General features: G+C 42.5%; 1 protein-coding gene across 2 annotated transcripts in view; it reads right to left on the reverse strand.

Annotated features, from left to right (window-relative positions):
- Positions 1-11,683, reverse strand: part of PRDM10 (PR/SET domain 10) — a 92,218-nt gene extending 80,535 nt beyond the window's left edge. Inside the window, exon 1 of one of the 2 annotated variants that reach the window (XM_013979568.2) lies at positions 11,559-11,683. The gene's annotated coding sequence lies outside the window, so the exon portion shown is untranslated. The remainder of the gene's footprint in view (positions 1-11,558) is intronic. The other variant, XM_013979567.2, reaches the window with a different exon arrangement.

Here is a 13,212-nt window from a genome sequence, read left to right on the forward strand (position 1 = left end):
ATCCAGGTTAGGATAAAATACTAGATAATGTTAAGAGGTATAATCTCAAGTATAAAGCTGTTTCCTCAATAATTTCAAGAGCTTTAAAATGTTTTAACTGGGAAAAAAGAATACTAAATTTGCCTAGAGGAAATTACTCTAGATCACAATTTTCATAATTCAACACGATATAGGAGTTCCCATCATGGCTCAGCAGAAATGAATCTGACTAGCATCTATGAGGACACAGGTTCGATCCCTGGCCTCGATCAGTGGGTTAAGGATCCAGCGTTGCTGTGAGCTGTGGTGTAGGCCAATGGCTACAGCTCCGATTCGAACCCTAGCCTGGGAACCTCCATATGCTGCAAGGGCAGCCCTAAAAAGAAAAAACAAACACTATATAAACAGTGTAACTACCTGTTCACTCTACCTCAATTCCTGAGAAAAGCACAGACTTCTGCTCAACTATACTGAACCAGGGCATGGCTCCAGGACTAAGAAGCAAAGTGATACTGATTTGAAGTAACTGCCTTTATGTTCAATTCAGTCTCTCAACCTCAGTCCCTTGTTTGCAGCGTTAAATATGAAACATGGAATGGTAAAATAAGCAATCAATTAACAAGATGGTGAGCCCAGACAGACCACATAGTGAGGCAGTTATCTCCTTCAAAAAAAAACTCTATATTAATGGTGTCTAATTAATATTTATAATCTAATTTCACCTCCTCCATCTTTTTTTTTGGGGGGGGGGTGTTTTTTTGGTTTTTGGGGTTTTTTTAGGTCCGTGCTGGCGGCATAGTGTGGTTTCCAGGCTAGGGGGCAAATCAGAGTTGTATCTGCCAGCCTACACCACAGCACAGCAAAGGATCTGAGCTGCATCTGCGACCTACAGCACAGCTCATGGGCAACACCAGATCCTTAACCCACTGAGCAAGGCCAGGGATAGAACCCACATCCTCACGGACAGTAGTCGGGTTTGTTACCACTGAGCCACAACAGGAACTCCTCACCTCCTCCATCTTAATAAAACTTCTATAAGGCCAGCATCTACTGGTCTGGTATAAAAGCCAGGGTATTTCTTAAAGTGTTTTCTCAGTACAGAGTAGTAGGAAAATACTGGATGTGAAGGCAAAGAAGTTCTTTGACAACTGGAATAATAACACCTGATTTACCTAACTTATGGACTCACTGTTAAGAGAGTGGGATGTTTGTTGCAGTATACTCCGATAAGTGTATTCCAAATGCTACGTATGAGTTCATGAAGATATCAATCTTCCAAGTAAAAGGCAATACATTTTCATTATTAAACAATTAACTGGGGGATAAATATGTCTTAACGGTAGGCAAGGGCCCTCTCAACTGATGCATTTCACTAGGTAACATGCATATTTGAATGTAAAATGAATAGAATTTTAAGACTATGTGATTAGCAATTTCTTCCATCAACAGAGATCCCATTCCTATTTAGAAATCTCAGCTATATCTACTCTTTGCAAATACTTACTGGACCACTTCATTCAGATATAGGCTACACATGTTAAATGAGACCACAACATTAGAATCCTCTAATAAATGGAGTTCTTTTTTTAAAAAAAACAGCATAGGAGTTCCCGTCGTGGCGCAGTGGTTAACGAATCCGACTGGGAACCATGAGGTTGCGGGTTCGATCCCTGGCCTTGCTCAGTGGGTTAACGAACTGGCGTTGCCATGAGCTGTGGTGTAGGCCACAGACGCTGCTCGGATCTGGCGTTGCTGTGGCTCTGATGTAGGCAGGTGGCTACGGCCCTGATTCGACCCCTAGCCTGGGAACCTCCATATGCCGCGGGAGTATCTCAAGAACAGGCAAAAAGACAAAAATAAAAATAAATAAATAAAATAAAATAAAAATAAAAAATCAGCATAATCGTAGTATATCTGATTGAAAACACTTACTGCAGACATTCAGTGTTACTTAATTAAACAACTAGTGGCATAGTAATCATTATGGCTATTGCCATTTACTGAACACCTATCATATACCAGGCATTATGAGATGTCCTTCAAAAACTGTTACTTGTCCAAGGTCACACTGCTAATAAGCAGGATTTGAACCCAGATCCCTTCTACTACAGAGTTTAGATATCTTTTCCCTTCCCTGCTGCACAGCTTTCCTCCCAGGCAAAGCTGCCAGAACCAGAGCATGGCTCCGCCCTCAGCCTCCTCATTCTCCCACCAGATGATGCAATCACCAGGTGAGGCTTGATCTCAAAGGCACCAGGGGAGGTTGTAATTTACCAAACCCACAAACAGATTTAATTGAGCAAATTAGTCAATAGCCAGAGAGTTAACTACAAAGTTACAGTGAAGGGTACCCACTACAAAAACTCAAATAATAAATTTTTAAAACGCAACAATATAGGAGTTCCCTTCATGATTCAGTGGTTAACAAACCTAAGATCCATGAGAATGCGGGTTCAATCCCTGGCCTTGCACAGTGGGTTAAGGATCTGGCGTTGCCAGCTGTGGTGTAGGTCACAGACAAGGCTCGGATCCCACATTGCTGTGGCTTTGGCATAGGCTGGCAGCTGCAGGCTCTGATTGGATCCTTAGCCTGGGAACCTCCATATGCCATGGGTGTGGCCCTAAATAGCAAAAACAAAACAAAACAACAACATATATTAAATGCCTATTCTATGCCCAGAACTGTTTTAGGAAATGAAGAATAGACTAGATGGAAGATTTTATTAAAATATTCAGCAGAGTTGGTACAACCACTATGGAAAACAATATGAAGTTTCCTCAGAAAACTAAATACAAGCAATCCCACTCTTGGGCACATATCCAGACAAAACTTTCCTTAAAAGAAGATACATGCACCCATATATTCATTGCAGCACTATTCACAATAGCCAAGACACAACCTAAATGTCCATTGACAGATGAATGGATTAAGAAGATGTGGTATATAGGCACAATGGAATACTACTCAGCCATAAAAAAGAACAAAATAATGTCATTTGCAGCAAAATGGGTGGAATTAGAGACTCTCATACTAGATGAAGTCAGAAAGACAAATACCATATAATATCACTTATATCTGGAATCTAATATATGGCACAAATAAACCTTTCCACAGAAAAGAAACTCATGGACTTAGAAAACAAACTTGTGGTTGCCAAAGGGGAGGGAAAGGGAGGGGGACAGACTGGGAATCTGTGGTTAATAGATGAAAACTATTGCCTTTGGAATGGATAAGCAATGAGATCCTGCTATATAGCACTGGGAACTATATCTAGTCATTTACAATGGAGCATGATGGAGGATAATGTGAGAAAAAGAATGTATATATGTATGTGTGACTGGGTCACTTTGCTGTACAGTAGAAAACTGATGGAACACTGTAAACCAGCTATAATGGAAATATTAAAAATCATTAAAACAATTTTTTTAAATATTCAGCAAAGGAGTTCTTTTGTGGCATAGCAGGTGAGGCATCTGGTATTGTCACTGTGGCACAGGTTTGATCCCTGGCCTCGGAACTTCCACATGCCACTGGCATGGCCAAAAAAAAAAAAGCCACCAGTATATAGAATGTAGCAGCCCACAGATATTAAACAAATCAACTCATATCAGGAAACTTAATTAGTCCAAATATTTGTCCTGGTTCTCTCATGTGTATGCACTTCTCTCACAGTGGAACTGCTAGGCTTTGGACTTTCTAGGTAATGCCAAACTATTTTTCTAAGTAGTCACACCAATTTGTACTCCTATCAGCCAAGTATGATTATTCTATTGCTCAACAGCTTTAAGACTTGGTACTGCCAACTTTTAATTTAGCTACACATTTACCAACTTTTAGAGTACAGTAACATGGCAATGTGGTTGTAATTTGCATTTCCTTGATTATTAACAAAGCTGAACACATGTGTTTATTAGACACTTGGATTTCTCCTTTTCAGAAGTGCCTGTTCAAGACTTATGCCCACTATTCTGTTAGCACAGGTAACATCTTACATAAAAAAAAAAAACCTTCTCTAGACTGAGGTAATGAACATATCCTCCTATGTCGACTTATAAAAGTTGTATTGTTTTGCCTTTTATCTGCCATGCCTCTTGGTTCATAAACCAAATGTCCAAATGTGTGTGAGATGGTTTCTAGTGGTGGTGTTTGATTGATTACTCTATCCTGGTGCCAATAGCATAGTCATAATTATTGAGCTCTTCTTGATCCCTCGTAGAGAACTTTTTCCAACGTTGTTTTCAAGAGTGTCTTGCCTTTTCTCAGGCCTTGGCAAAAATTTTATCAGTCTATTCAGTTTTTTTTTTTTAATTTGCTGGGATTACATTAAATCCATAAGTCTGTTTCTAAAGAATTGCTGCCTTACAATATTAAATCATCTAATCGCCAAAGTAGCATCTCTTCATTCATTCAGAGTTTATTTAAAGTCACTCAGAAAAGTTTCAGAATTTTTTCTGTAAAGGTTATATACATATTTTGTTAGGCTTAAAATATAACTCCTACAGTTTATAAATATTGAAAAACCATGAATCTGAAAAAAAGATGTTTTTTTAAATGATATGTATAAAAAGATAATTTTTGAAGAGATACCTAAGGTTTGGGAAAAGTACATATAAATATGAACATCAATTTTCTTAAACTTTTAAGTGAAACAAAGTTCATCAAAGTACTGCCCCATAATTTCGTTTTAATTCTAGAAGTACTGTTTTGCGGTTATATCTCACCTCAGGGGGTTTAACGTACTTGAGAAAACTTGTGCATTACATAAACAAGCGTCCGAAACATCAGTTGGTCACAGGACCTCATATTTATCAAATTATGACGTACTTGAAATCCAGAATAATTTTAATTCATCAACTTCAAAGAGAGATGATGAATAAATGATGAATAAAAAGCTAAACTCATAAATATACACAGCCACTGCCTGGAACTGAGGACTTAGCCACCTTGCTCCCACCACTCTTCAAAAATCCTTCTGCCTCTTTCTCATTTGTAAAGTAGTTATAATATTGTTCAATCATCATCACACACTATAGATTAAATGCAAACAGGTACCTTAGAAAAGACACTTAAGGGAGTTCCTTTCATGGCTCTCTGGTAACGAACCCTGTAGGTTGCAGACTTGGCTGAGATCCTGAGTTGCTATGGCTGTGGTGTAGGCCGGCAGCTGTAGCTCTAATTCGACCCCTAGCCTGGGAACTTCCATATGCCGCATCTGCGGCCCTTTAAAAAAAAAAAAAAAAAAAAAAAGGCAGTCAAACACAAAGCCATAATTAGTCAAAGGATCATAGCCATTCCTCTATCAAAATAACATTATAATAGGTTGCTTACAATCATGGTTTGTGGCAAGACTGAAAATAACCCCCAACAGATTGGCCTTAAAATCTTCAAGCAATGCCAACAAACTAGTAGAATTTGCAATACAAAAATAAGAATATTGAAGTAAAGGAAGGAAAATTCCGGAACTCACTTTGAATGTCTTAAATTGTATTATTTTCCTTTATCCCGCCAAACATTAGGAATCCACTAAGTAAAAGGCATTTTTGTACTGCAACCTACAGGAGGGGATTAAAAATATTCCAAGCTTCTGGGAATTTATGTTTAGGAAGCAAGAAATAAGTACAAATAGTTGCTACCTAATACTAATTAAGCACTCAAATTTTTTTAAGCACTAGAAAAATATCCTTAGGACATGCAGAGACTAGAGGGATCACTTTCAAGTAAGACGGGTCTGTCCACAGGCTCAGTGAGGTGTGCTTTTACCTTGCTCCAGCATGATCTGACACCTGTTTATTGTATGGCCTGTGAGCTAAGAATGGTTTTACATTTTTAAGTGGTTGAAAAGACTCAAAAGAAGAATATTCGTGAAATTATATTACTTCAAATTTCAAGGTCCATAAATACAGTTTAATTAGAACACAGCCAAGCATTCACACCAGGGGCAGAGACTAGTTGCAACAGGGGCCACCTGACCCATGAAGCTGCAAATATTTACTATCTGCTTCTCTACCGACCACCGCTGTAGAAGAATGGATGGAATTTTGGTGGGCAGAAGTGGGGGAGAAAAGAACAAACATTCCATTTGAGAAATGAAGGTGTGAAAACATGAAGGAAAACCCCGGATCTTGTAAGGACAGTGGGAAGACCGGTTTGGCTGAAGCAGAAGGTCCAAAATCAGCGAACAGTTATTGAGTCACTGACCACTCTTTGCTTTGCTACTGAGCCATTTACACTCCCTGGTGATAACAAGCATTTTCACACTGAGTCTTTGAGGTCAATACTATTATTATCCTCATTAACAACTAAGAAACTGGCTTAATAATTTGATATCGAAACTAAGGCGTGCAGAGGTTAAGTCATGAACCTGAGACCACAGCCAGTTCTTGAGCCATGAACCTAGGTTCCTTTGCCTCCAAGGCCCATGCTGTTCAGTGCAACATGGTATCTAACCCCCATTTAGGGTAGTAAAGGAAACACATCAGCAATGTTAAGTGAGGGCAAAAGGGTCAATGTTTCCAAATATAAGTATAAAAAGGATATGATTTTATCTATGGGTTAAGTTTCTTTAACTTTTTTTTTCTTTTTAGGGCCGCACCTGCGGCATATGGAGGTTCCCAGACTAGGGGCTGAATTAGAGTTACAGCTGCCAGCCTAAGCCACAGCAACAACACCAGATCAGAGTCTGTGTCTACATATACCACAGCTCACAGCAATACCAGATCCTTAACCCACTGAGTGAGGCCAAGGATCTAACCTGCATCCTCATGGATACTGCTCAGATTCATCTTTGCTGAGGCACAACAGTAACTCCCTGGTTCTTTATGTATAAAAAGATAGTTGTCTCATGAGCTAGGCCAGTGTTTCACATCTTGAAGCAATCTATTGTGGCCTTTTCTTTAATCACACGAGAAAAAAATTCTGAGCTTGATTTTCTCAATTTCAAGCATCTCCCAAAAATATTTCTTAAATCTTTGAAAAATACCACATTATAAAAATCAATGAGGCACAGCAGGTTGAGGATCTAGCATTGTCACCACTATGGCTCAGGTCACAGCTGTGACTCAGGTTCAGTCCCTGGTCTGGAAATTTCTGTATGGCATAAGTACAGCCAAAAATAAAAATTAAAATTAAAAAAATGAAATCAATGAGCAGGTAGCAGATCAAGTTGGGAAAATCTTGGCTGGTTATGCTTAGCTCAACTTTTAATGGATTATGTGCTTAAGAGATGTCATTTCATTAAAGTTCAAAAGATTAACTGAATATATTAACTGAGTAACAGTTAACTCAACTACCTGGAACTGGTTTTAAAATTAAGGTATTCTTGGAGTTCCCATAGTGGCTCAGCAGTAACAAACCTGACTAGAATCCATGAGGACTCAGGTTTGATCCCTGGCCCTGCTCAGTAGGTTAAGGATCCTGTGTTGCCCTGGCTGTGGTGTAGGCTGGCAGCTACAGCTCCGATTCAACCTCTAGCCTGGGAACTTCCATACGCCTCAGGTGTGGCCCCAAAAGACAAAAAATAAAAATAAAAAATAAAAATTACGAGTTCCCGTCATGGCGCAGAGGAAACGAATTCGACTAGGAACCATGAGGTTGCTCGTTCAATCCCTGGCCTGGCTCAGTGGGCTAAGGATCCGGTGTTGCCGTAGCTGTGGTGTAGGCCAGCGGCTACAGCTCCGATTAGACCCCTAGCCTGGGAACCTCCACATGCCTCGGGTATAGCCCTAAAAAGACAAAATAAATGAATAAATAAATAATAAAAATTAAGGAATTCTTCAAAAGAATAATAATGCTTCTGTGAGAGCTATAAGTACTAAAAAAAATCAGACATATCTACATATAAACAGCAGCTATTGGTTGAAACTATAGGAACAAAAAGACAATACATGGTATTATATTGACTCACTGCCACCTGGGAACACACCACCCCATGGGATTGTCTAAGGCAGCACTATTCAATGGATGTTATCAAGCAAGCCACCCATGCAAGCCATATACATAATTTAAAATCTTCTAGCAGCCAATTTTTTTCCTAAGTAGAAATAGACAAAATTAATTGCAATAATGTATTTTATTTAAACTGGTATATGCAACATATTATCATGTCAACATGTAATCAATATTTTATAAACTGAAATATTTCAGGTTTTTTTCAAAATAAATCTCAAAAATCTGGCAGGCATTTCACACTCACAGTACTGGACATATTTCAAGCGCTCCACAAACACATGTAGCTACTTGTAACAATAACTGGCCTGCAAAGATCTGAAGGAGAGCAGCAAAGAGGCTCTGGTTGCAACCAGAGCACAAACCATGAGATTGAAGGAAAAATCATGAGTGAAGGACATAGGTTAAAATAAAAAAAAAGGCAAGCCTTTAGCTCCAAAGTTCTGAAGCTGAAATAAATGAGTTCAACTAAAAAATGGATATAACAAACAGTAACAGACTATTTTAGCAGCTAGTAACCTTTTAGCAATGTATATGTTTGAGGTTCTTGAAAGCATTGCAGAGTATAGATTTTTAAATTTTATTATGAGTGTTTTTACCACATTTTAGCTAGTCTTGCTAGAATTGGGACTAGGGATTATCTAAGTCTCCCTCCTCCCTGTTTCTCAACCCCAATTCTTTAAAATATTTCAGTTACCCATTTGCTAATATATTAAAGCAACTATGATAAATTTAAACAGTAACCAATAAATTCTGCTTGTGAAAAACCACAGGAATGGTTGGACAGGGTGTGTCTATATTCTCTGGGACTGAGGCAGGTGGGGGAAGACTGTGTATTTTAGTGGTAATAGGTCAAAGTACATCAGCATTCTACTTGAAAACAAACTCTGGTGAAACAGTTCCAACATTGTAACGACAGGGTGTTTACCAGTTTATCATTTGTACCAAATGAAATTATGCAGTTACCATGTGTTCAGAGTGCTTAACATGCAGAATTATTAAGGAAGCCAAAATTACTGCTCGGTATTTCTCAACTCTTGGAATAATTCTATTTGTCACTCGGAAACCTCTCCCACTAGGTTACCTATGATAAACTTAAACAGTCATCAATAAATTCTGCTTGTAAAAAACAGAATGAATCAAATATTGTAGTTCCTAGTTCAGAGGATTTCATGATGCCCCTTCAAGTAATGGGGAAAACAAGTGAAAATGGCAAATCATCAGTGGTGTCATTAGGTACATATTTACATTAAAACAAAAACAGAAACAATCCTAAATATGGAAACCATATATCAAGATACCAAGTTTCTAAAAATGTTTTCTACACACACACAAAAAAAGATTTGAAGCACACCAAAATATCAGTAAAGACCATCTCTGATAATTGTACTTCAGCTAATTTTTACTTTTTATACTGTTTCTATATTTTCTACAATGATCATGTATTACTGTTAAAATTAGAAGGAAAAAAAAAATTTAGACAAGTGGAAATTGAGGCAGTGCCAACCAATTCAGGACTGCACTGGAATGATATATCATCTCTTATGCCACCATAATCTCTTGGTAAAAAACACTGAGGGCCCTTGAAGACTTGAACTTTGCCTCACCTGATACACACTCGATTACATTCACATGTACAATACACGGGGCACCTGGTGGAGCACATTGCAAAACATCAGAAAATTAAAAATAGCTTATTTAGAAAAACAGCCAGCAGTTTTAACATCCTCCCAAAACAAATAAGAGGAGAGCCAAGAGCCAGGGCTCAAGGAATAAACGAATAGAGATACAGGGTGGGAAAAAAGTTTCGGTTCAAAATTTTTAAATGTGCATATTTAATACTAATTCAATCACTTTAAAACGGTTTATATTATGTCAATTTCACTTCACTTTAGAAAGTAAACCCAGGCAGTTTCCACGGTAGCTCAGCGGTAAGGAACCACACTAGGATCCACGAGAAGGCGAGTTCAATCCCTGATCTCGCTCAGTGGGTTAAGGATCCGGCGTTGCTGTGAGCTGTGGCGAAGGTCGCAGACACGACTAGGATCTGGCAATGCTGTGGCGTATAGGCTGGCAGCTGCAGCTCCAATTAGACCCCTGCCTGAGAACTTCCATATGCAGCAGGTGCGGCCCTATAAAGAAAGAAGGAAAAAAAAAAAAAAAGCCCAGAAGTTACTTTGTAAACGTATCAGGTTGAATCAACATTGCTTTAAGCAGAGCTTGCCTCGATCTTTTTTAATTTAGTTTTTTTCAATTTAGAACATCATATAAGTACAGTTCCTCAACACAGAAGCGCTTGCGGTGCTGGGGGTGGAGTGGGCAGTGTACCAAAAACACACACAGTACACCTTCCTGCCTTCAAAGAGCTTACAGCAAAAGGTGGAGAAACAAAGGAATGCGTCAGAAAAAGAGGCCGCAAACCCTCACGAGTGATTTGTTTTTTATGAAGTGCTTCTGAGTTTAAAGAACTTTGGGGGACGACCAGCCGGGCAAGATTTGAATAGGCTTCGAATGGCACATGGCCCAGCTGGGTGCGAACCCTCTCAAGCTTGATCCTCGACTTCAGACCTAGAAGGAGCCAGCCTTGTGCTTAAACGTACACAAACATTGACTGAAAATTGATCGGAACCCAACCAACCCGCCAAACAAGGCTAAGCACGAACGCACACAAAATTCGACAAATCTGCGTTCACTTGACTTAGCAGAGCACCCGAGATGTGGCCACAGGCTAAAAAGTGCTTAAGCAAAGCTGACGATAGGCTGGCAACTCAGTACCGCCAACCCGCTTCCCAAAGGCCTGTGGCTCAAGCCTCCGCACCCGTCCCCGCCGCCCCAGAGCAGAGGTGGACCTCGGCCTGCGCCCTGCCCACCGCGAACACTGTCCACCAAGAATGCCCCAAACGGGCCATCCATCCCTCGCCGGGTCCCGGGACGCCAACTTGTGCATAAGGAACTAGGAGCCAACAATCAATGGCAAGACGGTGGCGCGGCCTCCCGAGACAAAGCAGGGAACCCAGACCACTGAGCCCGCCGGCCCCTAGTCCAACGCCGCGCCGCCGCCCCCGCGCCCGCCAGCTGAGACCGCCTGCTGCACCCCGAGCGCCCGCCGCACCCCAAGCGCCCGCCCAACCGCCGCCGCAGAAGCGTGCAGGGCGCCCAACCGCCGTCCCGGCCCAACCAACGCGGGCAGGGGAGGAGAGGTGCGCGCGGCCGGCGGAGCGTGCGAGCCGCTCGGGGGTCGCAGGGGGGAGGCTGCGCGCGGGGAAGGCAGGGCGAAGAGGCGCCGGAGCCATGGCTGAACACAGCGCCAGGAGGGGCTCGGGTAGGGGATTTTGCCCCTTTCCCCTTGGAAGGTGCAGATGGTTTGACCCCCCACCCCGAGTGAGGTGCCTTGTCCCAGCCCCGGCTGGACTGTACCATCGGGCGGTGCCGCCGGGATTTCTCCCCCCCACCACCATCACCAAGCTCCCCCCCCACCCGGGTCCGCGGTCGGTTGGCCCCGGCCGGGCTCTGAGACGCGGAAAGAGCTTGGCGCCATTTTGGGTGGGACTAAGCAAAGACGAAACACCCTCCCAGTCGATGGGGTACTCTGGACGCTGGCTTATCCGGTTCCCTTAATCCTTTAGGTACTTACACGACGTTGGGTGAGGGGAGCTGGTAGATCAGCGGGTCCCCGATCCTCTCTCCCTAGGGGTGATGGAAATCAAACCCCCCCGCCACCTCCAGGTGGTTCTTCCCGCCGCAGAGTGGGAGCAGCATAAAAGGCGGGGCTTCATTAGCATAATCTGCCTGGCAACCTGATCTCGGCGTTATATGATTGGTTGAACTCTGTAAACTCCTTGCCCTGCCGAAAGACGAGTAACGCTGGGGCGAACTGACAGGCCCAGATTTAAGACTCATGACGAAGATCCTGAGACGCTTATTCAGTCGGTGGAGAAGCCAAAAGGAGATTCACACAATGGCCCAATGGCTGAAGGCCTCTTTATTTCGTGCTCTGCTGTTCGTTTAAAATCCAATCAAAGAGCGGGTTTCGGGCAGCGTTCGCCTGCGTTTGTGCTCTAAGCCAATCAGAAGAGCCGACTCTTCGGATTCAGGGTCAAGACAGCTCACCGGGACCCGCCGTGGCCCAGGTGGGAGAGTTCCAGCCTCTGTTCTTCGGGTGGCAGCTCGCCAGCCTCAGTGCCCCAAGTGGGAGGAGGGACTGCAAGTCTGTCGGGTGTCAAGCCTTCCCCGCACGCACCCGAGAGCCCTAGCCCTGAGAGCTGCATCCCGGGACACGGTGGGCCAAGCGCACGCCCGCCTGCTCCGGCCTCTGCTGCCAAATCCACGCCACGAGCGGGACCCGAGCGGAGCCGGCCCACGGCGTCTAAACTCAACCCTGCAGACCCAGGGAGCGCCGGTCTGAGTCTCTCCTTTCCTTTTACCATTCTGAAAAATTTCACAAACATGAAGTGTTACGAAACACTGGTTAACCAAAGACTTAGCTCTGTTTTCTTAACCTCAGGCTCCCACATCGTACCGTCCCTCAAAACTGCCTCTGCAAAGGAGCCAAGTGCAGAGAAATGAGCTCAGACTCTACAATAAAACACCAGCTCTAGTTCCCCACCCCTAATATGAATAGCAGCTAGAACTTGAAGAGACCTAGAGCCTTTCCACGTACAGGGAACAATTATCCCATCCATGACATCTACCTTGCTATGTTGTTTAGAAGACTAAGTGGGATTTACATGTAAAATACTTAGCACACTAGAATCTAAACGGATAAAAGTGTTAACGGCGATAGGAGTTTCCTTGGTGGCTCAGAGGTTAACGAACCCGAGTAGCATCATGAGGATGCTGGTTCAATCCCTGGCCTTGCTCAATGGGTTAAGGACCTGGCGTTGCAGTGAGCTGTGGTGTAGGTCGCAGACAAGGCTCGGATCCAGCGTTGCTGTGGCTCTGGTGTAGGCTGGTGGCTACAGCTCCGACTGGAGCCCTAGCTTGGGAACCTCCATATGCCAGTGAGGCCCTAGAAAGACAAAAAAAAAAAGACAAAAAAAAAGTGTTAACGGCGATAAAACATGCAAAATTGCTAAACTACTGGCTAACCAACAAAAAAAAAAAAGTACAATTAAGCAAAACAATAGAAAACAACGTGGGTGAAGGAGAGGAGGATGTAAAATTTATTCAATAATATTCCTTTTGCTGTTTTATTTATTTATAAAACTGGAGGAGTTCCTGCCCTGGCACAGTGGGTTAAGAATCCGGCTGCAGCGAGTCACTGCTATGGCACTTGTTCAATCCCTCTC

This window comes from Sus scrofa, chromosome 9, assembly GCF_000003025.6.
Source record: "Sus scrofa isolate TJ Tabasco breed Duroc chromosome 9, Sscrofa11.1, whole genome shotgun sequence".
Classification (NCBI taxonomy): Eukaryota; Metazoa; Chordata; class Mammalia; order Artiodactyla; family Suidae; genus Sus; species Sus scrofa.